The 25,383-nt window shown below is 38.7% G+C and overlaps 1 protein-coding gene across 8 annotated transcripts in view; it reads right to left on the bottom strand.

The window, feature by feature from the left end:
- Positions 1 to 16,362, bottom strand: part of NLGN1 (neuroligin 1) — a 905,219-nt gene extending 888,857 nt beyond the window's left edge. For 6 of the 8 annotated variants that reach the window (XM_054681258.2, XM_009446866.5, XM_063807333.1 and 3 more), the window contains exon 1: positions 13,823 to 14,298. The gene's annotated coding sequence lies outside the window, so the exon portion shown is untranslated. The other 2 variants (XM_009446867.4, XM_024355804.2) reach the window with 2 other exon arrangements.
- Between the last annotated feature and the right edge of the window lie 9,021 nt (positions 16,363 to 25,383).

Genomic DNA, 25,383 nt, shown 5'->3' with positions numbered 1-25,383 from the left:
CGTCACTGCTTGAAACAAAAGCGTGTAAGTGGCTCCCTCTGGTGCTGCCACTAGTATTAATTTTTCTATTCGCAACCACAGATGTAACCCAGAGAAGCAGGAAAAAGTAGGTAGAAGCCCTCATAACTGGAAATGTCTCTTGGCACACAATCCCACATGGAATAATATTAGATAAGAGATGAGGGGGTTTGGAGGGCGGGGTAGGAAGAGATGCTTAATATCTTCCGTGGCCTTTTTTCCTCACTTCATATACACAAAAGGAAATTGCAAAAGCTTTAAGAAAACTCATGTTTACTAAACCCCAGCCAAAATCCCCCATACTTGTTGCCTAATACTAATGACCTAAGAAAGTACTTAAGTACTACTTCTAATGGACCTCGACAGGGCCATCAGTCACCAGCCCAGCACTCCACTTGACCTGGGGCCTACATAGCCATGATTAGAGCAAAAGTGGGATCATAAAAAGTCTCTTCCAAGTGGCAACCGAGGGCTCCAGAACAGCACCTCTGAATGGCAGTGGTGAAGGAAGCTGGCAAAACTTCCTTCTGTGGCTGTGGTCCATAGTTCTCTCTGATGACCACTCTTTCAATGTAAGTCCTACTCACAGACAGACAATGTTTGAAATTTAGACTCCGTAAGGGAATGATCTGACTTCTAGGTCAGCCACCACAGTGTACAGTCCCAATGATTAGTTTATAGCAATCTGCAGGCTCTCTCATGCTGATCTTGCCCTCTTTTCTGCCAAAGAGGCAGCACATCTTCCCTGCTATATTTCTCTAAAGCACAGCACAGCCTCCACCACCAGCCAGAATGTTAATGCATTATCACTCTGTACACTGAGAAAACAAGTGACCATATGTAGCCTATGCCAGCGGAGCTGTAACTGTGAAGAACAATGGCTCTGAGTCAACAACAGAATTAAACTACTCCCTCTTGTGAAGCTCTTCTGAATATTTTAAGTGTTGCCTTGAAAGTGTGGGATTATGTGCAAGCATAAACATTAGCTTAATGCAATTTTTTGGTACAGAATATGCCAGAGTTTAAAAATCAGAATTGAAATGCAGAAAATAACTTTGGGATAAATTTAATTTTTTTATGTGTGATTAAAACATGATTGAAGTGGCATACTTTATGTATAATTAAAGTTGCTTTGTAATTAAGAGATTTAAACATGTATAGAAAATGATACAGCCTAGTTTGGAGATTTTACAAAGGCACCTATTAAATACTCACCCCTAGCAAGCCTATGACTCAAATGTTTTCACATTCTAATGCTGATAGAGTTCTTGAATTTTCTAAAGCTGCCAATTTCACCATTTCTAAATGCTTTATCCCTCCTTCCATGTGCTAGTGAAATAAAAGCAGCCCAATCTCCCCTGCATTAACAAAAATATGGATGTAGAACACCATATCTTAACTTCAAAAACTCCAGGTGAAAAAAGAAGGACTGTCACAATTGAGGTAGTGTTTGACTCATCTTTGCCTTCTCCATTGTGCCTAGCACCACGTCCCACCCAGTACTTAGGAAATACGTGATAAATGGCTATTAGTAGGTGAGCACAGTGTGTCTGTGTTTATGTATGGAGGGTTCTCATGATAATGCAAACACTTCTGAACATTTTTATGTGCCAGGCAAAAGTGCTATGTTATTTTGTTTATTCCCATAACGGCCCTATACTTTTTAGAGTTTTAGAATAGCCTGGTGAAGGAATGACACTCAAAATAGACTAGCAGAACTACTCTCAGTGTATTTTTTACAGACAGAAAAACTAAATCAAAGAGAGGTGAAGTCCACACAGAATCATGAATTTTAGTACTAACTTAGCAGCAGTACCGCCTATTAAGCTAAAGAATTATGCAGAACAAGTTTGTTTTTTTTCCCCCTTATCTTGCTCATTTGTGTCAGCCCCTTTCCCAGACCCAAATTCCTCAATCTCCCACCCTCTCCAGAGATTGCCTCTTGGCCCCCCTAAAGGTCCCTAAAACATCCTTCTAGTAAGCAGCTGGCATTAACCTAGGCTTGTTCTCACTAGCAATGATCTTGGTTTAAACTGATCTTCCTGGCCTTCCCCATCAATACTTGTCTTTTTTATGTTTCATTCTTTTTAGCCAAGTATCACATGGGGGAGGGAAATAGTCAGACAAACTTATTCATATTAGAGTGTTGGTTGCTGATATTTGCATTTAGAAGGCTTTTGCAACATTTCAAAAGCACAATGGAAAATCCTGAATTTGGGTTCTGGATTTAGGTACAGAAAGGATGCCATGTAAGAGACGTGTGTAAGAGACATTGTTGACTGGATACAGGGATCAGGAGACAGGAAATCAGGAGTTGGAAATGGGGGAAAGAAATAATATTCATGAAGATAAGCAAAAAAAATATGGACTGATAGATGAATGCTAGATTTATTTTCCTGGGGGCCAGTGACACGTTTTCTAGTGTTTTTCCACATTCCCGTCTACAGTATATATGGAATATGAACAGTTTTTTCCAAGAAAAGTGATTGTTTCTTCTCAGGCTTTCTCATATCAATCATTCAACTATAATTTTCAATTAATAAAGATAAACAGAGGTAGATAGATACACATTTACATATTGATATATATGTATACATATGGCAGTTTTGCAAACCTGAGTGTAGCAGGATAAATAAAAGATATTGCAATGTTAAAGATGGCTCTTTATACTCTTTCTAACACTCTAACAAATTATTCCATTTCCAGTGATTATACCTTCGTTCTCCCCTATAGCAGCACCACCCCATACTCTTGTTTTTCTCAGATTTCTATGGTAGAGTGTCCCACGAGAGGCTGTTCTGTGAAATCTCAGGCTTCCTAGGAGTTCTAGAGAAGGCTCGTGAAGAAATGACATTCAAAATAGCATACCAGGACTATTCCCAGCGTATTTTGAGTTACAACTGGCAGAGTTGTAATGCACCTATTCTTTTTTTTTTTTTTTTTTTTTTTGAGACAGAGTCTCGCTCTGTTGCCCAGGCTGGAGCGCAGTGGCACAATCTCGGCTCACTGCAACCTCAGCCTCCCGGGTTCACACCATTCTCCTGCCTCAGCCTCCCAAGTAGCTGGAATTACAGGCGCCCGCCACCACGCCCAGCTAATTTTTTGTATTTTTAGTAAAGACGGGGTTTCACCGTGTTAGCCAGGAAGGTCTCGATCTCCTGACCCTGTGATCCGCCCGCCTCGGCCTCCCAAAGTGCTGGGATTACAGGCGTGAGCCACTGCGTCCAGCCAATGCGCCTATTCTTGAGAAGTTATAGAGGCCATGTTTACGGAGTTCTATAGAAAACATGCTTATGCTCTTCTGAAAGATTCCCTCCCTAATCTCCAGGTGCTGGTTATTCTAGCCACTGACTCCCAGAATGAGCTGCTGTTTTTATGGAGAGTGACTTCAAGGAGAGTCAGGAGGGATGTGTTGATTTTACATAGAATTTAGTAGAAACGGAAGAATACATCTCTCTTGAAATTGCCCCTTAGACCTTAAAAATGTTAAAAATTTTTAAGTGATGGTGAGTATGACCAATGAGCATTAAAAGACAGATTGGCACCAACTAGATTCTCTCTCCCTTAAGCAAATAGGCATTCTGTCTTGCAATCATCAAATCTGGAGGGACTGCTTGGAGCACCATGTTGAAAAGGAGCATGGAAAAGAAGACATATTGTGTGAGGCAGAACGTTTCTAGTATTTCTTATGGAAAGAGTGCTCGGGCTAAAGAACCATATGTAGGCAGGATTGTGCCACTGCACTCCAGCCTGGGCAACAGAGCGAGAGAGACTCTGTCTCAAAAAAAAAAAAAAAATGATAAGAAGAATCTTCTCATTTGATGACAGGCAATCAAATAATCTCAGCTTGATTTTGTATCAACCAGTGTCACAAACAGACATTCTCAGAAAATCATACGTTCCATTTTAAATAATTTATTTTTAGTGGATGCAAACTCTTTCTGATATGAGTAATATGAACCAATTTTTCTGAGGACTATTTATTCAAAATAAATGTATAATTGTTATTTCTAATCTGCAGAGGCCCTAAACCAAAATACTGAATGCAAAATAAGATGTATGATTTCAATAAGCATTTTTCTTTGCTTTCTACAATGATATTTCTCAATGTGTTTGTATGTGTGTGTTTACTTTTGAAAGAATCTAGAATGGCCAACTGCCCCTGCTGCCTATCTTAGTCTTGATTTTTATTGCTTTTATGCAAGCAATGCTTGCTCCCTCTTCTCTATTTATTCATATCCTCATCTCCTTTAAATAATATCTCCTCCGCTAACTTTGCTAAAAATATGACTCCCATTTTTTATCAGTTCTGGCGATTATTACCTATACTTCTAAAATTCTAGTAATTATGTAATCATGGTAACTTATATACAGAATATATGGTGCCGATGTATGTATTACTGCTCTTTAAATAAAACTAATGCATGAAGGCATTATGTGAAGATCAGGTTCCAGCTCTACCATTGCATAAACAAGCAAATCATTTTTTTCCTCTGGACTTCAGTTTTGTCACATGTAAACTAAGGAAGTGGGCCTATGTTATCTAAAACCCACCATGGCCCTTTCAGCTTTTCAGCTGGAAAGACCATTGAAAATTTATTAAAGTTTTGAGAAATAAATGATTCCTTTGTACAATATGTTTTACAAACCACCTTAGGTCAAAAAATATGATTCTACGCATTTAGTCATAAAGATGTGATTACAATATGAATATAATCTCTGAACCCTATTTAATGATCTGGGACTCTAAGCCATTAAATAGTACTCTCCATCTTGAAACCTAGTATCTTGAATATTTTTCTTAAGGACAAAGTGACACAACTAGAGGATTAAAATAATTTAATTAATAATTTTATAGAAACCTACTTACTTCAGTAATACTATATCATGTTTTTGATATCTTAATTGTATTATGAGAGAACTTCAAGAATATCTAGCCAAAATAAAAAAGAAGGATTTTCTTCATGCTCCATAAATCAACTCACTTTTTAAGCAAAGCAGGTAGGTGAGAAGCAACACAGTGTTTTCTCTGTGGTGACTACAGCTACAACGAAAGAAAGGAGAGTGGCACACCTCTGGAGAGCTTGTTATTCATCAAAAAGTAAGTGCCCAGCTTTCTGACCACTTAAGAGCAGTGGCAATTTTCAAATACAATACAGGGAAGAAACACTGTTGTCTGTGGAAATGCACAGTAAGAACTGTCAAGATGTATCCACAAATAGTAGCATCTGACTGGTCCAACTATAGGCTTCTCTTCCTTTGATTTATATATATATATATATGAATACATATATATGAATTCAATATATATCAATATATATTCATATATATTGATATATATATCTTATATTCATATATATGTGATTCATATATATATTTGATTCATAGATATATTCATATATAAATATACATATAAAATAAAATAGTACATCGCCAATTTATACTGAATCATAAAATATGGTTCAGTAATGATAAAATTAAAAAGGGAAACTTCATTTTTACCTGTCAATTTTCTCTTGCTTCTTACTGATAATTCTTTTAAAGAAGAACATTTATATATATAGTGATAGTCAATTCCTTGCATAAGTTTTCTTTGTTCTTGGTGGAAAATGCATTTTCTTCTTGCCTCCTCCCACTTTTACATCCGCTATTTGGCTGTGATTTATTTAGTAATCTTTCTCATCCAGTATATTTGAGGAGAAGAGTTCCTAAATCCTACTTTTGTTCTGTTGAATCTTCCGCATTGCTTAACAGTTATTTTAAAGAACAAGTAAGATATGTATGGACAAGTCTCCCAAAACATGTAAAATATTAAAGCTATATATGATACAATAAATCTTAAAGTTATATAATATATGTTATATATTTTAAGCTTACCAGCTTATAGTACATCCCTCCACTATTATGTATTTATATCATACTAACTTAAATGTGTAATATATTATTACAGACTTTATTTCTGATTATCTTTACCCAAAACAGATTTTAGAGCCAGGAAACATGTTTAATTTTAATTAGCCTAAACATACATTTGAAACACGAAAACCAAAGCCTAGAGTGAAGGGATCACTAGAAATGACACAGAGAGTTACTAGAAGAGTCTGCTCCCCAGACATTGGTCTCTTCGTTCCTGGTCTAGTTCTCTTCATTTGTTTTCATCCTACTATTATTTCTTTTCTTAAGACTAGCTATATTTTATATATTACATAATTGGAGGGCAAATAGAGAAAAAAAAGAGATAGGATTATATTTTAATCATACTTTCTAAGAATTATGCAATAATTTCTCTTATCTATTTGGAGATTATTAGTTTGGTTAATTAGTTATCGCTATGGTATTAGTTTGTTTAAAAAACGAGGATCATGTATAATTAAAGTTGCCATATTTCATTGACTCTGACACCTTTAACATATCTGAAATCAAGGTGCATTTTATAATTTCTTATGGCCAAGCAGTAGTGGAGGCATAGTAGCCATAGACTATATATGTGAAAATTGTTTGTATTCTTCTTATTCTTCTTAGCATGACCAGACAACCACCACTCCTGACAGTTCAGGACAATTTAAGGAAGGCAAATGAGTTCCGGTTGTTGTCTGAAAACATTCCATTGTCACATTCTAGTAAAATCAACAACACACCAGGATCAAATCATTCAGAAGGTATCAGCTGCTTGGAATTAAATTCTGGAGACAATCGCGCAGCCCTTCAAAAACAGTGCATCATCAACACATGCATACTATTTTCTGTGGAAAAACATGGCTATGAATGAGTCAAAAAATGATTCAGAAGAGGTTCTGAATAGGATAAATTTTTTTTAAATTTTTAAGCCAATGCATCTTGCTAATATATGTTTTATTCATGTAAAAGATGGATATATGTTAAAAATCTATATCTGTCTAAAAATCCTCCTTTACAGAAATATAAAGTAAAAATTCTAAGTAGTAGGGAACGATTGTGGAATTAATACTGGGGTGTTCTTTCCACAGTGTGAATAAAATGCAGTGTTCTAGAATCAGTGCTCCTTGGTTTTGATAAAATACGGTCTATTAAATATAATTAAACATTTAACTCCCTAGCAGAGGTTTCAGGAACTTGCAGTAGCTTAGGCTCATTGCTATGAACCATAATGAATTCACAATGGATTTGTGAAATAAACCTTCTAATCATCTGGACTGTGTCCAGATAAGAGGGTTCAGGTAGATACTCAAAAACATACTTCCATGATGGTCATCACCTGACGTAGGAGTGCCCACCACAATATAGATCTACTTAAACTCTATTTCACTACATTTCCACCTTCAAATATATCTTCCATTAAAGCAAAAAGGAAAAGCACCTGTTCCTGACCCTAAACACAGATGGAGTTACTAATTACCATTTTAAGCTTGATTCAAAAATCAATTCCCCTGGAGGCGAGGAGCCCAGTTCAGAGGTGGTTGCTGTGGTGTAAACAGCTCTAGGCATGGAGCCTGAAAATAGAGCATTGTCAATGGAATGATGAGATGCTCAGAAGGCACATTCTAACATACTGAAGGTAAGCCAAGAAGATTGCCAACATCCATCACAAAAGTTGCTTTGAAACAGAGAGAGATATTAACCCCATTCTTTTCCTAGTTTATGTTTCCTTTACATTGTGGTTTTGGATCCTTTATACTGAAGAAAGAATTATTGCAATGAGGTTATTAGAATTCCAAAACTGGAGGGAAATAAAGTTGAGACACAATTTATATCTGCTCATACAGCAAAATAAATATAATGAATTCAATTTACTTATATTTTATCTCACCTACACTGCCTTAGTTTCCCACCTGTCTGCAAACTACAATATGTATCTCCATAAAAATAACTCAAGCACAACTGCTATCTCTTTTCCCTGAAATCCTATTGCACCATATTGTACCTATTGCTCCTCTCATGCCACAAATTCAGCAGTTTACCAAACATAGTATCGTCTAATTTCCAAACATACATTCATTCAGGGAAAAAAAAGACATGTATTGAGTGATGCGCGATGGCACTCATTTGTTTGTGCATGTATTCATTACATCATTTCTTGTTCTAAAAAATAATTTGAAGCAGCTACGATTTTAAAAAACTCCGAAATAATCAAATATTTAAACAAAGTTAAAGTTTAAAAATGAATCCAAATAATAAAGCAGAGTAAAAGAAGATGATTAAGGACATCTTTTTCAATTGAGCACAAAATTGGCTCTGAGCTTCCATGAAGTCAGGCAAAAGAATGAAAATAAAGCTTTCCTTGTTTACAAAAATGAGTCATAATGTTCAATGAGAGAGATGCTCACTGGTATGTGAGCTGAAAATTAGATCCCTCCCTTGAGCCCCTCAAGTAAATAAACCGTTATCAGAAACAAAGAAGTAATTTTTATTTGTGCAAAGCATATATGAAGTCCTTCTTTATGAGAGTAACTGGCCAAAGGGTTCGGTCATTTCTCGTATTATCTCTGAATTATGATGGTGAAATCATATGACAAACATAGATGAGGATACATGATCTGTTTGGTAAGGTGGACATCCTCTGATTTAACTATGGTTTACATTATATGATCATATAGATAGGTATACGATGACAAAGCAAGGTTTATAATTTAGACATGTAATATAGTATAATTTAGTATTTGTAATTTTACGCAGGACACATTCCTACATTTTCAAATTATTCAGTTTCTATTTTAAAAAAACACTCTGTAACATCATGAAAGCATGCATTCTACATCAGAAGCATGCAGCCAGACATATACACCATTTATTCCATGGATTCAAAGGCCATGTAATTATTTTTTCATGAATTTAATTTTCACATAGGCATTCCATATTTTAAGAGATCTGAGAAGGATAGATAGTTTGTTTGTGGAACTCCCTGTTAGGAGCCCTAGATAGTTATTGCCTCCTTCTTCCCAGTTAACAGAGCTCTGATTTTTTGTGTGATGCAGCCAAGTCCCCAGGAAAACAGACCTCTTCCCCAGCCCTCAAGGGACCGACCATGATGATCAAAAACAATCATACAACGCATTGTCTCACTGACAGTTATAAGTTAAGAGTGAAATGTGACATAGTTTTAGTCATTCAGGCATAAAGGGAAGTTTGCTGATATCTTCTGTGAAAAGTTTCCTTCTAGATAAAGAGATATATCCATGAGAAGAAGACTGCTTTTTCATTTCTGCTTTGAGTGGGGCTATGAGAAGAGGTGATGTTTGGCTCTGTGATAACCATATTGTTTATCTTGTTTCCAAGATAAAGACTCAAGAGATTTACAGTGAAGTCGTACCAGAGCCATGACATCCTTGAACTCCTAAGTTAGTCAACCCTGGATCAGCACACCTCCAGAATCTGGTTCTGAGATAATGAATGTATTTTTTGTTAAAGCCTTTAATTGGGTACTCTTACTTGCAGGCAAAAGCTTCCTAACAGACACCATATTTTATATCTCTATATTCTATATAAAGTTGAGCAAAAATTTGCATTCAACGAACTTACAGAAAATACAAACAAGAATAGGAAGAAAAAAGATTACAATCAATCAGACTGGATCATTGGTCGTCCATAGCAATGTTAATATATCTTTGTAAGGCAGAATTATTTCCTATGATAGAATCCAAGAGTACTTATTGGTAGGTAGATGGTAGGTAGATAAGCAACACATCTTAAAGTTACTATAGTCCATGCTAACACATCTGTACCAGAATCCATTATTTTACCTACTGCATTCACTAGCATGTGTTATCTTTCTAAATACAAGCATTAGAAAGAAATATTAAAACAATAGAGCTGCATTTTTATTTCCTTTGACATCTCTCACATGATTACTAAATAATTGGTAAGTATCAGTAGCAAAGTCTATTGCTTTATTCAATAGACTGGAAGAGAAGGGATGCCATCTGCAGAGAAAAATGTTATGAAGCGCTATATGTTTCCATTCTGCCCATGTATTTTCTAAGTAAAATATCATCAAAAGGAAAAATATCACAGTATTACCCTGGTTACTTTATTAACATTTAGCATGTGGAAAAATTATATCGACCCTCTTTGATGGATGTTTATTTTGTGTTTACTCTTTCTCCTTTCTGAAGTATTTAGACGAATTTTATGTATTCATTCACTCTGCCATCATGGCAAACACTAAGTTTTCAAAACCAAATCAATATCCCCTTCTTTTCTTGAAGATTCTGATTTTGTTGAGGGTAGTAAAATGTCACCCTAAAAATCTATCTTCCAACCTCTCAGTTACCTAGAAGTAGCCAGCTGACAGAGTCTGGCAGTGATATGAGAATGGAAGTCTATGGGGAGAATGTTCACACCATAAAAAAAGACACAATGCTCAGAGAAGCCTTGTTTGGCCTCTTTCCCTCCTCTTCCTTCTTCTTATTTGTTTTTTAAATCTCATCACGTGTCCTCTACCACTTATTAAGCAAAAAATCAAAAAGATCCTCGCCACCACCATAATGCAGGGAAAAAAACAAAAAACAAAACAAAACAAAAAAAAAAACAGGGGTAGGGAAGAGTAGGAAACAGAATTTCCTTCCTTCTGATCTCAGAGCAATACTTCTCAACCTGGGACAATCTGACCTCTTAGAGACATTTGGCAATGTCTGGAGATACTTGGATAGCCATGATGAGGTGGGGGTGGGGTGCACTACCAGCATCTGGTTGATAGAGGCCAAGGATGATGCTACACATCCCTATAATGTACAGTACACTCCCCCATAACAAAGACAAATAATTATGCAGCCCACAATGACAACAGTGTCAAAGCTGAGAAACCCTGAGGTAGAATACTGTTATCTTCTTCTCCCCCATTTTGGGCCCCAAAGACAGACACGAGTTTGGAGGCACATCAGTGACCTTGTGCCCATGAGAAGAAAGGTTTCGAGATAATAGAAGAAGTCTGATAAAATGCTTAAGCAACTCTCTTCTCCTGACTTTTTATTATGTGAGATAAATAAAGCTTTATTTGCTTAATCCACGGTTAGCCAAGTTTTCTGTTACTTCATAGCCAAATATATTTATAAATAATACATTTACTATTAATTTATGGTAGACTCTATGTTCAGACATAAAGGTAAGCTATCATTTCCGAATGACATGATAAATCAGGCATGTCTTTTGATCTCTGGCAATTCACTGTGCAGTGAGAAAGCCAACCATTAGAAGTGTGAAAGGTGGGCTACTCCCAGTATAAATACTGTGTTGTGGGAGCTCAGAGTAAGGGTACAGGAAGGAAGCATCATGATGAAGGAAAGACCACCCAAGGAACTAAAATGTTTTTCTGTCCTATCATTGGTGTATATTTGGTGGGGTGGGGTAGAGGGGCAGGGAATGGATCAATGAAGAAAGATTAGCATAAGCAAACCACAAAATCCTAAAATGGTATGTAGTGTTGGGGAAAATAGTAATTAAGAGTCTTGTGAATGGACTGAAGAGTGAATTCAGAAGGGGGGCCAGGAGGACAGTGTTTTAATCTACATAAGGAGGTTTAAGAATGAATTGTGAAAAGCACTGAGTGGCATTAGGGTTGTGGACTTTGGCATGTAATAATCTATAAGGAGCCACTGGCCAATGTTAATAAGATCATACCTATATTTCAGAAATAATAATAATATTAAGTCTAGAAGACTGGACTTCGGTGATTTCATTTACAGATAATTAAAACATAACTGAAAAATCATATCTTCCTATTGACAATCCAGTAAGATGGAAACCGACTGCAAACTTCACTTCAAAAACTAAGCCTTTAAAATGTGGCAAAGGTATATGTTACACAGCTGCAGTTTCTAATACTACTGTTACTTTTAACTGTGTTTTGCTTACAAAAACTACAAATTAGTATTTGTTAGGTAATTTGTGAAATAACTCCTTTGTGTAAAAATAATAAAGAATTATCAAGATAAACCATTACTACGTTAAAAACTGTTTCAATACATGAAAACCCAGAGAGATACGTCACTCAAAGCTATATCTGTATTAATATTGTCTCACAAAAAGTTGTCAATAGCATTAAAATGTATGTGAAAAATTTTATTAAAAACTCAGATCTCAGATTTATAACTGTATTTTCTAGTTCTAGCTACTTAATTATCCTATAAAGAAAACCCTAAACAGGTAGTTTAATGTAATTTGAAGGGATATGTAGATCCTGCCACTGGATAACCATGTGAAAATAGTAAAAGCAGAATAAAATATAAGAATTTCAGAGTTGGAAGAGACTTTGGAGAGTGATCCAAGAAAGTCATCCAGGAACGCATAGGGTCATCAGGCCTTCCAACACCCTGCAAATGAAACCAATGGAGTTCTCAGCCTACCTTCTTTAAGTGTATATTTCACCTTCAACTTCAAAGCCATTCAAACAGTTACATTTGAAAATATGTTATTACTAAATGTAAGTGGAAAATTTCACAAAATAAAACTATACTGAGGGAATAAAGAAAAGATTGACAGCAAGTACTTTGGGGGTGGAAGAAGGGAGACAATGGGAAGGACGGGAACTAAAGAAGCTTTTCTTACTCCACACTACTGGAACTCTAGTAGAATCTGCTGAAAGACTGACTCCCTCAATTTCTGCTTATGTTAAGAGGATTGGCAAGACTAACTGCAGAATAGCAGGCTTACAGAAAACAGTTACTTCTTTTAATCAAACCATGTAATCAGAAGGCCTGAGTAATGATTAACTTCCACTTTCTCTGTGAATCACTCAATCACTCTGCAGTGCAAGTAGACTTAGATTCATTCTCTGCCAAAGGCACAGTAAATGTAATGTTTTTGCATTTAACATTTAATATTTTAAATACATGAATGGCCCTTGCTTCTGAGCTCATTTCAAAAACCTTGTGTTCTGCTAGGTTACAATGGCTGATAGAAATGCTGAGACATTTTATAGGTTTAACACTCAAACATAGGTACACATACCCTTTCTCAGTGACATTTTAATATCTATGATCCTATTAATAATTGAGCACAATTAATTGTGAGAAATGCATTAAGACCCTGTAATTTTCATGTACAGCATGACAACTCAATTGACTTAAGCAAAAATAGTCTACCGGAGTTTGAGTATAAAAAGAGGGAAAATGAGTACATTAACTACCTGTAAAAATGCAGAGTAACAGATACTGGGTTAACTATACGAATTCACGTTTCCCAAGTGCTATATGTATCACTATGGCCCTGGAAATGCAAAAAGAAATAGTACCTTTGTGGAGGCCAACTGTTCATGATTTAGAATTATCACAAATGAATCAAATATTGGACATGTAATATGCCTCATCTCTATAACACACTAACAACCTCCTCTGGAAGAAATTATTCCCAATGCAAAATCTCAACCTAAATAATTTTAAATTCAGGTGGTTTTTCATTTCTACTCACAAGGCATTGTGTTGAGGCGGGCAGGAGTCGGTGGAGAACGGTTTAAATGTTTGGAATACCTTCTCTTCCCAGGAGAGTTTATTGCCCAATAATGCATAATATATTAGTTGCTCAACGCGGGGGATCTAGGGAGTGACATCTTGACTGGAAACACACAGATCTGAAAACCACCTCGCAGGAAACGTTGTGGGGAAGAAGAGCAACTTTCTTATCCCTGTCAAACTAACCGGCGGAACCAACCCCAGAACTAGCCGGAGGGCCTGGGGAGAGCAGAAGGCTGAAAGCAGCTCCTCTGCGCTCCGCCGAGGGTTCAGGCAAGGGTTTTCTTCTGGAGGCGGCACTGTTCCTCCATCTGCTCAGCCTCCGTATTTCGCCAGGAAACCCTCCCCGCTTTCTCGTAATCTGTTCCTTATTTCTTTTGTACCTCTCAGCCGATTTCCATGCTCTTGGTCTCTGTGGTCCCAGGGCACAGCTCTAGGGTGAAGAGCTGCAGTGACTGGGGCGCCGCTCTAAGGCTTTGGAGGCGACTGCACTCCGCCCGGGCTCTGGCAGCGTGCGCGCCGCACACTCGCTCGCTCCCTTCTCTCCGGTCTCTCCGGCTCGGACGGGCTCTCCCGGCCTCTCATCACCCACTCCGGCTCGCCTTTCCTGCCGTGTCTCCCCACGCCAGCTCCGCGCGCTCGGCGCTGGCCGCCCGGGCGCGCTCTCCGCGCCGCCGCCTGATCCTCGGCTTACAGCCGCGGCGCTCCCCCGCCCGCCCACAGGCCGGGACTCGGAATTGAAGGGTCAACCCTCCGCGGGGAGGCGGGGAGGAGCGGCGAGGAGAGCTGGGGCAAGTGGGGAGCCGCGGGTGGGGGGACTGACGGGGGAACGGGAGAGTGAGCCCAAGAAGAAAGAAGATGCATCTGCTCCGAAGACGCCAATGAAGAAAGGACAGAGGGGGCAGGAGTGGAGTGGGGGAGAGAACGCCCACCAGGAGGGTGGGCAAAACGGGCAATTTACAAACTGCCGGGGCTGGAGATGCCGCGCGGAGGAGGAAAGAGGTTAGCGGCACAGAAGCAGAAATGAGGGGAAGTTCCCACATCTCCCCAAAAGGTCACGTTTGAAAACCGTGTCCCTTGAACGGGAGTTAAACAAGCGACTGGCCATGGTGTAAAAGGTGGCTTTAAAAGGAAATTTAGTGTCATGTACTTATTTAGACACGGCTTCGTCTCGCTCAACTCTGGCAAATTACCCTCCAAGTAAAATGTATTGGTTTTATGCAGAAACGGAAGGCGAATCTCCTCCACTGTGGACTCCTCCTGAGATATTGGTTTGTTTGCTGGTTATCTTTCTTTTTAAATGAAAAAAAGCGTTTGGGAGCTTCCATGAACCCCAACGCTTAAAAAAAACCACCCAGTTTATTAAAGTTCATTATTTTTTATTGCTTTTATTTTCATCAGAGGATAGGGTGAGGGACTAGCATCTTCAGATGTTTAAAACACTTATTTAGGTAGCATTATTTTTTATAAAGGACACAATTTCCTAAAACCGCCAGAAAGGCTATTGGAAAACTCAGTTACTAGCCTGGGAAAGAGAGACGCATTTAAACTCTAATAGACGATTATACCTCCAGCACCCCCCACCCCCACCCCAATGGGATTGGAAAAGGGTTGAGTTTACAGAAGAGAGAGAGCAGAGAAGGGTGGGTGGAAGGTGGGGAAGGCGAAGGAGAGGCAGGGAATAGGAAGTTCTCGGCAATCCCCGGGATTAAGGTAAACGCCGGAGCTCGGCGGACGCAGGAAGCTCCCTTACCTTTCTCTCTAAGCCCCGTTTGCACCTGATCTGCAACCATAAATACTTCGTGGTGCTTAGTGTGCAGCCAAACGATAGCCGAATGTTAAACAATTCTTCACGCTCCCTCCCCCTTTTAAAAAACAGGCTCAAAAGAATGTTAATAGTGTTCTTGTTATCCATCGGCTCCAAAACATTCCGCTTCGTGGGGAGGAGAGACGAAAACCAGGCGCTTGGGCACGCGTATATGTATTTATATATTATGCGGTCGGTATATAAACATATATACGTTTCCTGCATGTAAATCCAAAATGAAAAGCACCACAGATGCTTCTGTAAGCGGGAGGGGACAGCGAAGAGCAAAACTTGGCAAGCCAAATGTATCCAGAGATTTCGTACCAGGAGCCACCTGCTTCAATATGCAGAATTTCCGAGAAGATTTAGAGGGAGAAGGAAAAAAATTAAAAATAAAATACCCAAAACACACACTTGAAACTGGAAGACACCTATGAAGCTTGGAAATGGAGAGGATGAGAAGATCTCCCGGGGCTACAGATCCTCAGCTAAGTGAGCAATCGCCTCCGAAAATCATAGGCGGGGAGGTGGCTGCAGATGCGTCCCCTGCTCCGGTCGCCGCCGCCGCCGCCGCCACTGCTACCTGTAGACACGCACACACACACGTACACGCGCGCACACACACTGCCACTTCTCTCTCTCCCTCTCCCCTCACTCCGTGGCGTTGTCGGGTGCAGGAGTCTGAATCAAGCCAGACCATCCTCCAGACCCAATCCTGCCCCCCTCAGAGCCAGGACTCCCTCCCCTGCCTCCCTCTCCCCGCCCGGTTTATTGCACAGCGTCCCCTCCCCTGCGCGCCCCTCCCGCCGGTCGGAGGCGCGATCTTGGTGGGGGTGGGCTTCGGGGGCGCGGGTCCGGCGGTGGCAGACTTGGTGCTGGTGATGGCCCCTCCCTTTACAAGTTCCGCCCTCCTCCGTTACTCCTCCAGCGGCAGCCGAGCGTCCTCCGCCCGCAGCTTCCGCAGCGCCCGCGGCGGCAGGAGGGGTGAAGGGCCCAGGGAGTCACGTGTGAGGTTCGCCAAACCACTCAGAGCGGCGTGTGAGTGAACGGGCACGACCGCCCAGACGCGAGGCCTCGGACGCTCTGAGTTTCTCTCTTCTCGGCGTCATCGTGCTCCGGTTCCAGGCGTTTTCGTCTTGGTGACGGAGAGCGCGGAGTTGGAGGCAACAGCCTTCCACTGTGCCTCTTCTTTCCCCCGCCCCCCCCCCCTTTTTGGTAAATCTCTAGCCACCAAACTCCCCTCTCTTTCCTCTGCTTCCTCTAGCTAGAGGCACAGTAATCTCCGAATTGAAGCGTTCGTTGGCTGTAGACTGTTCCGTGCGAGTAGTGTAAACGCAACGCCACTGCCTTTGGCCTCTTCCTCCTGGCTGTGCCCACAGCTTCTGCCGCTGGATAGGTGATTTTAAAAAAAATCACAGCTAATCATTGTTGGCTTTTGTGACGGGTGTGACTCACTGTAGCACATTGTTTACACCTACCCGCTTCCCACTAGCCTCTCTGTGTGAATTTTTAAATATAAGTGAGTTGGAAGATAGGGCGGTGCCTACAGAACCACTAAGTTAACTGATTGCCACCTGTAATAATCGTAACCCCAAAAGGAAAACCTAGCAGTAGAAAAATCGCTGTAAGTGACACGTGAACTAGAGATATGTTTTTTTCTCACCATTTAAGAGCTTGCTTCATATTTCTCAATCTCATGTATGCTTTAATCTCCACAATTCAAGTAAAATAAAGGAACTGTAACATTTAGACTGCAGTGGCCCTTATCAGTCACTCATTAATAACAGCAAGTAAGAAACCAAGGTTCTACCATTTCCGCTCTGATTTTTAAAAAAACAGTCTTAAATATGACCTGTTCCTTTGGCTTAGAGGAAATTCAGTACCACATTGTCTTGATGTCGTTTTAGAATCCAGTCTATCTTGTCATGTTTTTCTTTTTTTAAAAGTAAATTTTAGGCTATATGTTGACAAATCCAGCAGATTTCGGTAATGCTCCCAAGAAAGTGAAGTTTCTTTCTACTAAAACATGCATCTGATTCTTGGTAACAGGTGTACCATGCCCAACTTGCACAAGTTTGTCTAATTTGACAACCTAAACCCTTTGAAATTTGTCTGGAATTTCCTAAGAAAGTTGAGAAATAAGTATCTATTTCAATATTTGTGAAAGTACCTAAATGGGTCCTGTTAATTTTCATGAGATTACGTCGTTAACCTAACTTGATATAGGATATGATTTTGACAAGCGAAGAATAAAAAAGAAAGAAGGATGATTCTATAAAGTTCTCCATTATAATTTACATAACATAATGTTTTATATACTCTCTTGTATCCCAAGGCTGTGGGCACCACTTCCTAACTATATTTGCTGAGGTTAATATCAGAATCCTAAAGGTAATAACTAAGCATTTTTCACTTCCAATATTTGGTATTTATAGTACGAGATTAATTTTAAATAGGTTCTATTGTGGGTTCTTTTCATTATTTTCATGGCTACACTTTATCAGTTGGCCATTATTACCTCATTCCTATGAGTTAGTTTTACAAAAAGCCTAAGCATTTTAACAAAATGAATTGTTACACAAACAGCATTTATCACAATCTGTAAATACAGACGAATGAGCCAAACCTCCTTGCTCATTTTTTTCCCACTATACCAATCAAACCCTCTTAAGGAAATAAACCCATCCCCTACCATTTGATCTCAAAAGCAATTACATAGCAAGAAGTTTTGTTTTTTACTTTTTCTTTTGTTGGTATGTAGTTAAGGGCTGGGACTCTGGAATCAGATTGCCTGAGTTTGAATCCTGGATTGACAAATTGTTATTGCCCGGTGCATGTCACTTAATCTCCTTAAACTTCGAATTTTACCACTGCAAGATGGAGATAATAATGGTCCCTACCTTGTAGAATTGTTGTAAGGATTATCCAAAATAATGCATGTAAAGCACTTGGCACACAAATTATGTAATTCTTCAATGTTTCTATTTTTAGTATCTTCGTGATATGTTTTCTGATTCAAACACCAACACACATGCGTGTGTTTGTATGGATATTAGATTAGTGTTAAAAACTGATAAAGACATTTGTTGGCAATATATGGTATCTATAACCAGGAAGTCATTAGTGATTTTAGAGTGATTCCTAGGTCCTTCCTACCTTTTTTTTTCTTTTATCTTTATCTTTTTTTTTTTTTTTTTTTGAGACAGAGTTTCACTCTTGTTGCCCAGGCTGGAGTGCAATGGCACAATCTCGACTCACCGCAACCTCCACCTCCCAGGTTCAGGTGATTCTCCTGCCTCAGCCTCCCAATTAGCTGGGATGACAGGCATGCACCACCATGCCTGACTAATTTTGTATTTTCAGTAGAGACGGAGTTTCTCCATGTTGGTCAGGCTGGTCTCGAATTCCCGACCTTAGGTGATTCTCCCACTTCGACCTCCCAAAGTGTTGGGATTATAGGTGTAAGCCACAGTGCCCGGCCTTGCCTTTTGTTTTTCTTATGGTATATTTGTCTTCTATTAATTAACTTTAATATTAGACTAAACATATTAAATGTGAATGATGACATAAAAAAGACATTAAACACGTGAATAAGTGATAAAGACATCAGTAAAATATAGAAGATTTGATCCAACTTACATTGAAAATCATGTGGCCTTCTAGGTTGTGACATTAACTGTGCTTGTGTGTACTGCCTTTCACCATGTCAAGGATTGTTTGAAATGAGTACTGGAAGTCTGGAAAGTCAAACACAAATAAAAACCCTACGAAGCTTGCCTACACATGTCTGCTCCTTTGTAAATTTGGAAGGAGACTTCAATGTAGCAAATAGGCAGAGTATTAGCATTTTCTGAAAATGTTTGCTCGAAAGAATCTTAGTATGAAAACAAATCTATGAGTGAGAATAGGGAAAAATCACTAGAGAAGTAGAGAAATCAACTTTATAAGCATGTATCTATTACCTAATCATTGTTATGTTAAAATTTGTTTTTCCCAGGAATGAAAATGAAAATATTGGAAAAGAAAGCTAGGCTTGAGTGTAAATAGCAAATTGTACCTCAGACACCTCAATAGGGTGTAGACTCAGCGTGCTTTCACTCCAGAGGTCGTTAAGTGGAAAAATGTTTTTCTTTCTTTTCTTTTTTTTTTTTTTTTTTTTGAGATGGAGTCTCGCTCTGTCACCCAGGCTGGAGTGCAGTGGCCCGATCTCAGCTCACTGCAAGCTCCGCCTCCCAGGTTCATGCCATTCTCCTGCCTCAGCCTCCCAAGTAGCTGGGACTACAGGCACCCGCCACCATGCCCGGCTAATTTTTTTGTATTTTTAGTAGAGATGGGGTTTCACTGTGTTAGCCAGCATGCTCTTGATCTCCTGACCTCGTGATCCACCCGCTTCGGCCTCCCAAAGTGCTGGGATTACAGGCGTGAGCCACCGCGCCTGTCTAGATGTTTTTCTTTAGTAATTATTTCTATAAGGAAACTTAAATAGCATGTTATCTTAAAGAAAAAGCAGGAATATTACTCATTCTTTGGAAAATCCCAAAGACCCACAGCAGGAGATTAGCACATAGTTTTTCTTTCCCAAGGCATTTAGGAAGAACAAATATTAATAAAATGTGATGCTTAGATGAAATTATTTTGCAAGTTTCCTTATAAATTAGATGTATTTTACTTAAAATTGGTTAAATATAAATAATATACTGAGAAAGAGTTTATAGGGCAATGACGGCTCATATTTCTGTTCTAAAAGAAAAAACAGAGCCAAATAGTCTTTGAGTTGTAGCATTGCCAAGTGGACCCCCTGCACAGCTTCCTGGTAATGTCTTATTATAACCTGGACAAAATATATAGATATTATTAATACTAACAAGACGGAATCTGACTTCTAGGGTCACTAACATAATATCCAGTTAACCAGAATCCACATGGTCTCCAGCTCTAGTCTATTCACACACCATCCCTCTACCACATATGGTCTGTGCAGCTTGGCTAAATCCATCCTGTTTTTATCTAGCCCTGAATAAATCAAACCCCATTTCTGAAACCCTTTAATAAATCTGTATTTTCTGTCATGTAAAATACAAACTTCTTATCCTAGGAACCAAAGCTCAACAGGCTCTCAATCCCACACATCTTTATTTTGGACTATCCAAATCACCATCTCTACCTATTGGAAAACTACCAAAAATGTCATCTTAAAGATCCCCTGAGCCAGAAATTATTTTCATTTTCCCTTCTTCTCTGACTAATTTGCACGTCCCATAATGCAATAGCACAGCCTATCTTGTGTCGTCATTATTTCTGGGTCGTTTGATATCTTGTTTATAAGATATAAAATAATCTCTCACTCAGGAACTTGTACATATCCATTCCTTCTCCCCAGACCTCTCTTCCTCCTGATAGCTATAGGCTCCCTCCCTCATTCGTATAGGTCTCTGCTCAAGTGTTACCTTCAAAGAAATATTGCCAGGCACAGTGGCATACTCCTGTAGTCAGCTACTTAGGAAACTGAGGTGGGAGGATGGTCTGAGCCTATGAGTTCAGGGCTAGCCTTGGGAACATAGCAAGACCCCATCTCTAAATAAATAACTTTTAAAAATCTCCGCTGACTCTGTTATCTAAAATAGCATTCTCCTCCCTATTCACTCTCTGCCTTCTTAAATTCTTGAATTTGCTTGAACATACTTATTATAATCTGATTATATTTATTTGTTTGCTTGCCAGCTTTTTTTTACCCACCAGAAGATAAGTGCCATGAGATCAGGGACTTAATTTAATTTGTTTTGTTTACTGCTGTATGCCGTATACCTAACAGTATGCCTGACTCATTTTGGTACTCTAAAAGTAGTTCAGTTAATGTGTGAAGCCAAACTGATTCAATAATAAATTTCCAGGGCATGATTATAGACTATCTCTAACTTTAGCTAAAAATTGAGCATAAAGGCACAAGAATTTTCTCAGATATCCTTGAAAAACAATTTTTTAAATGAATGTCTTACATAAAATACATTAAAGCTATACTTACAGGACATGGACCCCACTTTTTTGAGATAATTTTTAGAATGAGCATATATTAGCCCCAAATGTTTTCATAAAGCAATTGTGCCATATTTTCAAAGATACTTTGCTCATTTAAGAGCCAATGGTACTTTATTACATGACAGGTTGCACATTTGCTCATTTCCCAGAGTTTTAGTACTTTCAACTGTGTATCTAGGGTTGTGTGTGTTTGTGTGTGTGTGTGTGTGTGTGTGTGTGTTTTAGGTTCTAAAGTACGTTTTTGGTAATTATTTAAGAACTTGAAATTTATAGAAGCAGTTATTAAGCCTAAAATCACATTTACGATGTACCTATGTATATAGCTCTTAAGAAAGCTAAGATTGTGTTTTGTGTGTATGTATGCTGGTAAAGTTTATTTACACTACATTCTCTCATGTCAATCACATTTAAGTCCTGGAAGTTTGTATTTCTGTATTTACATACAGAATTAAGTACCTTCCTGAGAAAATGTAATTCAGTAAATGAGTTTTCACTCATCAATCCTTTGAGTGCCAACTGTACCTTTTACTGCATTATTGAAGAATGAAAAGAACTATGAGACATGGTCTCTTCCGACTTGAAGTTACAGTATCTCTGAGGTAGCATCCTACCTAGACCTTATGATACCCTCATTCATAATACAAAAGGACTTCCTAGGGAAGGATATTCTAAGCAGAAGACTAACATATTTAAAGACATGAGCTCACTAGAGAACAAAATGTGTTCTTAAAGGTAAGCAGCTCAATTTAGCTAGAGCATGGAGAGGTATGTAGGTGAGGGGAAATAAATGAGCTTGTATGTAACCAGGGTGAGATAATGAGGGGACTTGTGTGTCAGACAATTAAGTTTGGACCTGACCCTTCAAGCAGAGTCAGTGGGGAGCTTTAAGCAAGGAAATTGTGTGATCGTATTTGCTTTTTAGAAAAGTCTGTCTGTAGCAGCATGGGGAGTGAAATAAGGAAGGAGAGGCAAAACTAAAGGCAGGGAAGCTAGTTATGAAATTATTGCAATAGTACACAAAAGAGATGAAAGGGTGTCTGAACTATGTAGCAACAACAACAACAAAAAGAAATTGAATAGTGCATTACTACTTTTTTTTAAATGTTCAATGATCTTCCATTTCATTGTTAAAAATACAGACATCTTTCAACATCACCCATCCTCTTTATAATGAAAGTGATAGAAACTCAGCTCAGGCCCAATTAAGTGAAAAAAGCAAACTCCCAAACTCAGTTACCTAACTGAGAAGTTGAGGGTGCATTTAGCTCTCACCCTGATTGTATTCAGAGCCTTAACTGAGGTCCTTAAGTTTTTCTCCTTTCCTTTTCTTCATTCCTTGGCTTGCCTTTATTTTCAGGAAGCCTCTCTTCACCTTTGGGGCAGGACGCCTGTCAGCAATTCCAGACATACTCTTCAGGGCAACATCCCCAGGGAAAATTACCTTGTTAACTACAGAAAAGAAATCCTATGGAGGACTTAAAATGATTTTGCTTGGGTCACACTTTCCTTTGTGTGACTGAAGATGGGGTTAATTTTATTGACCAAGTGCAGGACACATGATATACGCCTGTATGAGGTAAGGTAGCACAACAAGATTTACACATACAGTAAAGGCCAATGTAGGAAAAGCCTAGGGTGCTTACCAAAAGAAGAAAGGTGAAACAATTTGCTGGGCAAACTTTAACTTCAGCCATAATGATAGTTCACCACATGCTACTCCCAGTTTTTCTCCCTTTTTTAGCCTCTTTCCAGTTCCTTCAGTCTTGCAAAAGTGGATTCTTGAGGCTGCAAACCTACAAATCATGGCTTCCCACCTCTGCGTCTCTGTTCAATTTGTTTATGTTACTTTAATTCCTTTTCTATCCCTGCCTGTTAAAATAGAAGTTCTAGAAATTAATGACTTGTATATATTCTGTGCTTCACTGAAGAGACTTGTCCAAGCAATTGATTAGATATTCAGAAGACGTAAAAATACACAAAGCAGAGACACTATCCTCAAAGAGTTTTTAATTAGAAGGTTAAACAAAACACATATACAAATAAACAAACACATATACAAAACACAAACAACACAAGTGAATTAAAGAGGGCAATGGAAACTCAGTGAAGGAAAGGAGCAAGGACTGACTGAAATTCAGTGCATATTTATTTTGAAGGAATAAAACGAACAAATGAAGGAAGTGATGTAAATGAGCAAACTGATAAAACAGAAATTTAGATCATCCAGAAAGATAAAAAGATTAGGCTTTTCACCATAAAACGTAGAGTCATCAAGAAAAAAATGGGTTTTGGTGCTTTTATTTTATTATATTTTTATTATTATACTTTAAGTTTTGGGATACATGTGTAGAACTGGCAGGTTTGTTACATAGGTATACACATGCCATGGTGGTTTGCTGTACCCATCAACCCGTCATCTACATTAGGTATTTCTCCTAATGCTATTCCTCCCCTAGCCCCTGCACCCCCTGACAGGCCCCAGTGTGTGACATTACCCTCCCTGTGTCCATGTGTTCTCATTGTTCAACTCCCACTTATGAGTGAGAACATGTGGTGTTTGTTTTTCTGTTCCTGTGTTAGTTTGCTGAAAATTATGGTTTCCAGCTTCATCCATGTCCCTGCAATGGACATGAACTCATCCTTTTTATGGCTGCATAGTATTCCGTGGTGTATATGGGCCACATTTTCTTTATCCAGTCTGTCACTGATGGGCATTTGGGTTGGTTCCAAGTCTTGGTATTGTGAACAGTGCTACAATAAACATACATGTGTATGTGTCTTTATAGTAGAATGATTTATAATCCTTTGGGTATATACCCAGTAATGGGATTGCTGGGTCAAATGGTATTTCTGGTTCTAGATCCTTGAGGAATCACCACACTGTCTTCCACAATAGTTGAACTAATTTACACTCCCAACAGTGTAAAAGCGTTCCTATTTCTCCACATCCTCTCCAGCATCTGTTGTTTCCTGACTTTTTAATGATTGCCATTCTAACTGGCCTGAGATAGTATCTCGTTGTTTTGATCTGCATTTCTCTAATGACCAGTGATGATGAGGTTTTTTTCATATGTTTGTTGGCTGCATAAATGACTTCTTTTGAAAAGTGTCTGTTCATATCCTTTGCCCACTTTTTGATGGGGCTGTTTTTTTCTTGTAAATTTGTTTAAGTTCCTTGTAGATTCTGGATATTAGCCCTTTATCAGATGGATGGATTACAAAATTTTTCTCTGATTCTGTAGGTGGCCTGTTCACTCTGGTGATAGTTTCTTTTGCTGTGCAAAAGCTCTTTAGTTTAATTAGATCCCATTTGTCAATTTTGGCTTTTGTTGCCATTGCTTTTGGTGTTTTAGTCATGAAGTCTTTGCCTGTGCATATGTCCTGAATGGTCTTACCTAGGTTTTCTTCTAGGGTTTTTATGGTTTTAGGTCTTACATTTAAGTCTTTAATCCATCTTGAGTTAGTTTTTGTATAAGGCTAAGGAAGGGATCCAGTTTCAGTTTTCTGCATATGGCTAGCCAATTTTCCCAACACCATTTACTAATAGGGAATCCTTTCCCCATTGCTTGTTTTTGTCAGGTTTGTCAAAGATCAGATGGTTATAGATGTGTGGTGTTATTTCTGAGGTCTCTGTTCTGTTCCATTGGTCTATATATCTGTTTTGGTACCAGTGCCATGCTGTTTTTGTTACTGTAGCCTTGTAGTATAGTTTGAAGTCAGGTAGCATAATGCCTCCAGCTTTGTTCTTTTTGCTTCGGATTCTCTTGGCTATACAGGTTCTTTTTTGGTTCCATATGACATTTAAAGTAGTTGTTTCTAATTCTGTGAAGAAAGTCAGTGGTAGTTTGATGGGGATAGCATTGCGTCTATAAATTACCTTGGGCAGTATGGCCATTTTCACGATATTGATTCTTCCTATGCATGAGCATGGAATATTTTTCCATTTGTTTGTGCCCTTTCTTATTTCCTTTAGCAGTGGTTTGTAGTTCTCCTTGAAGAGGTCCTTCATAGCCTTGTAAGTTGTATTCGTAGGTATTTTATTATCTTTGTAGTAATTGTGAGTGGGAGTTCACTCATGATTTGGCTCTCTGTTTATCTGTT

This window comes from Pan troglodytes, chromosome 2, assembly GCF_028858775.2.
Source record: "Pan troglodytes isolate AG18354 chromosome 2, NHGRI_mPanTro3-v2.0_pri, whole genome shotgun sequence".
NCBI classification, from domain to species: Eukaryota; Metazoa; Chordata; class Mammalia; order Primates; family Hominidae; genus Pan; species Pan troglodytes.
The sequence above is the reverse complement of the archived record's forward strand: the minus strand, read 5'-3'. Positions and strand labels throughout refer to the sequence as shown.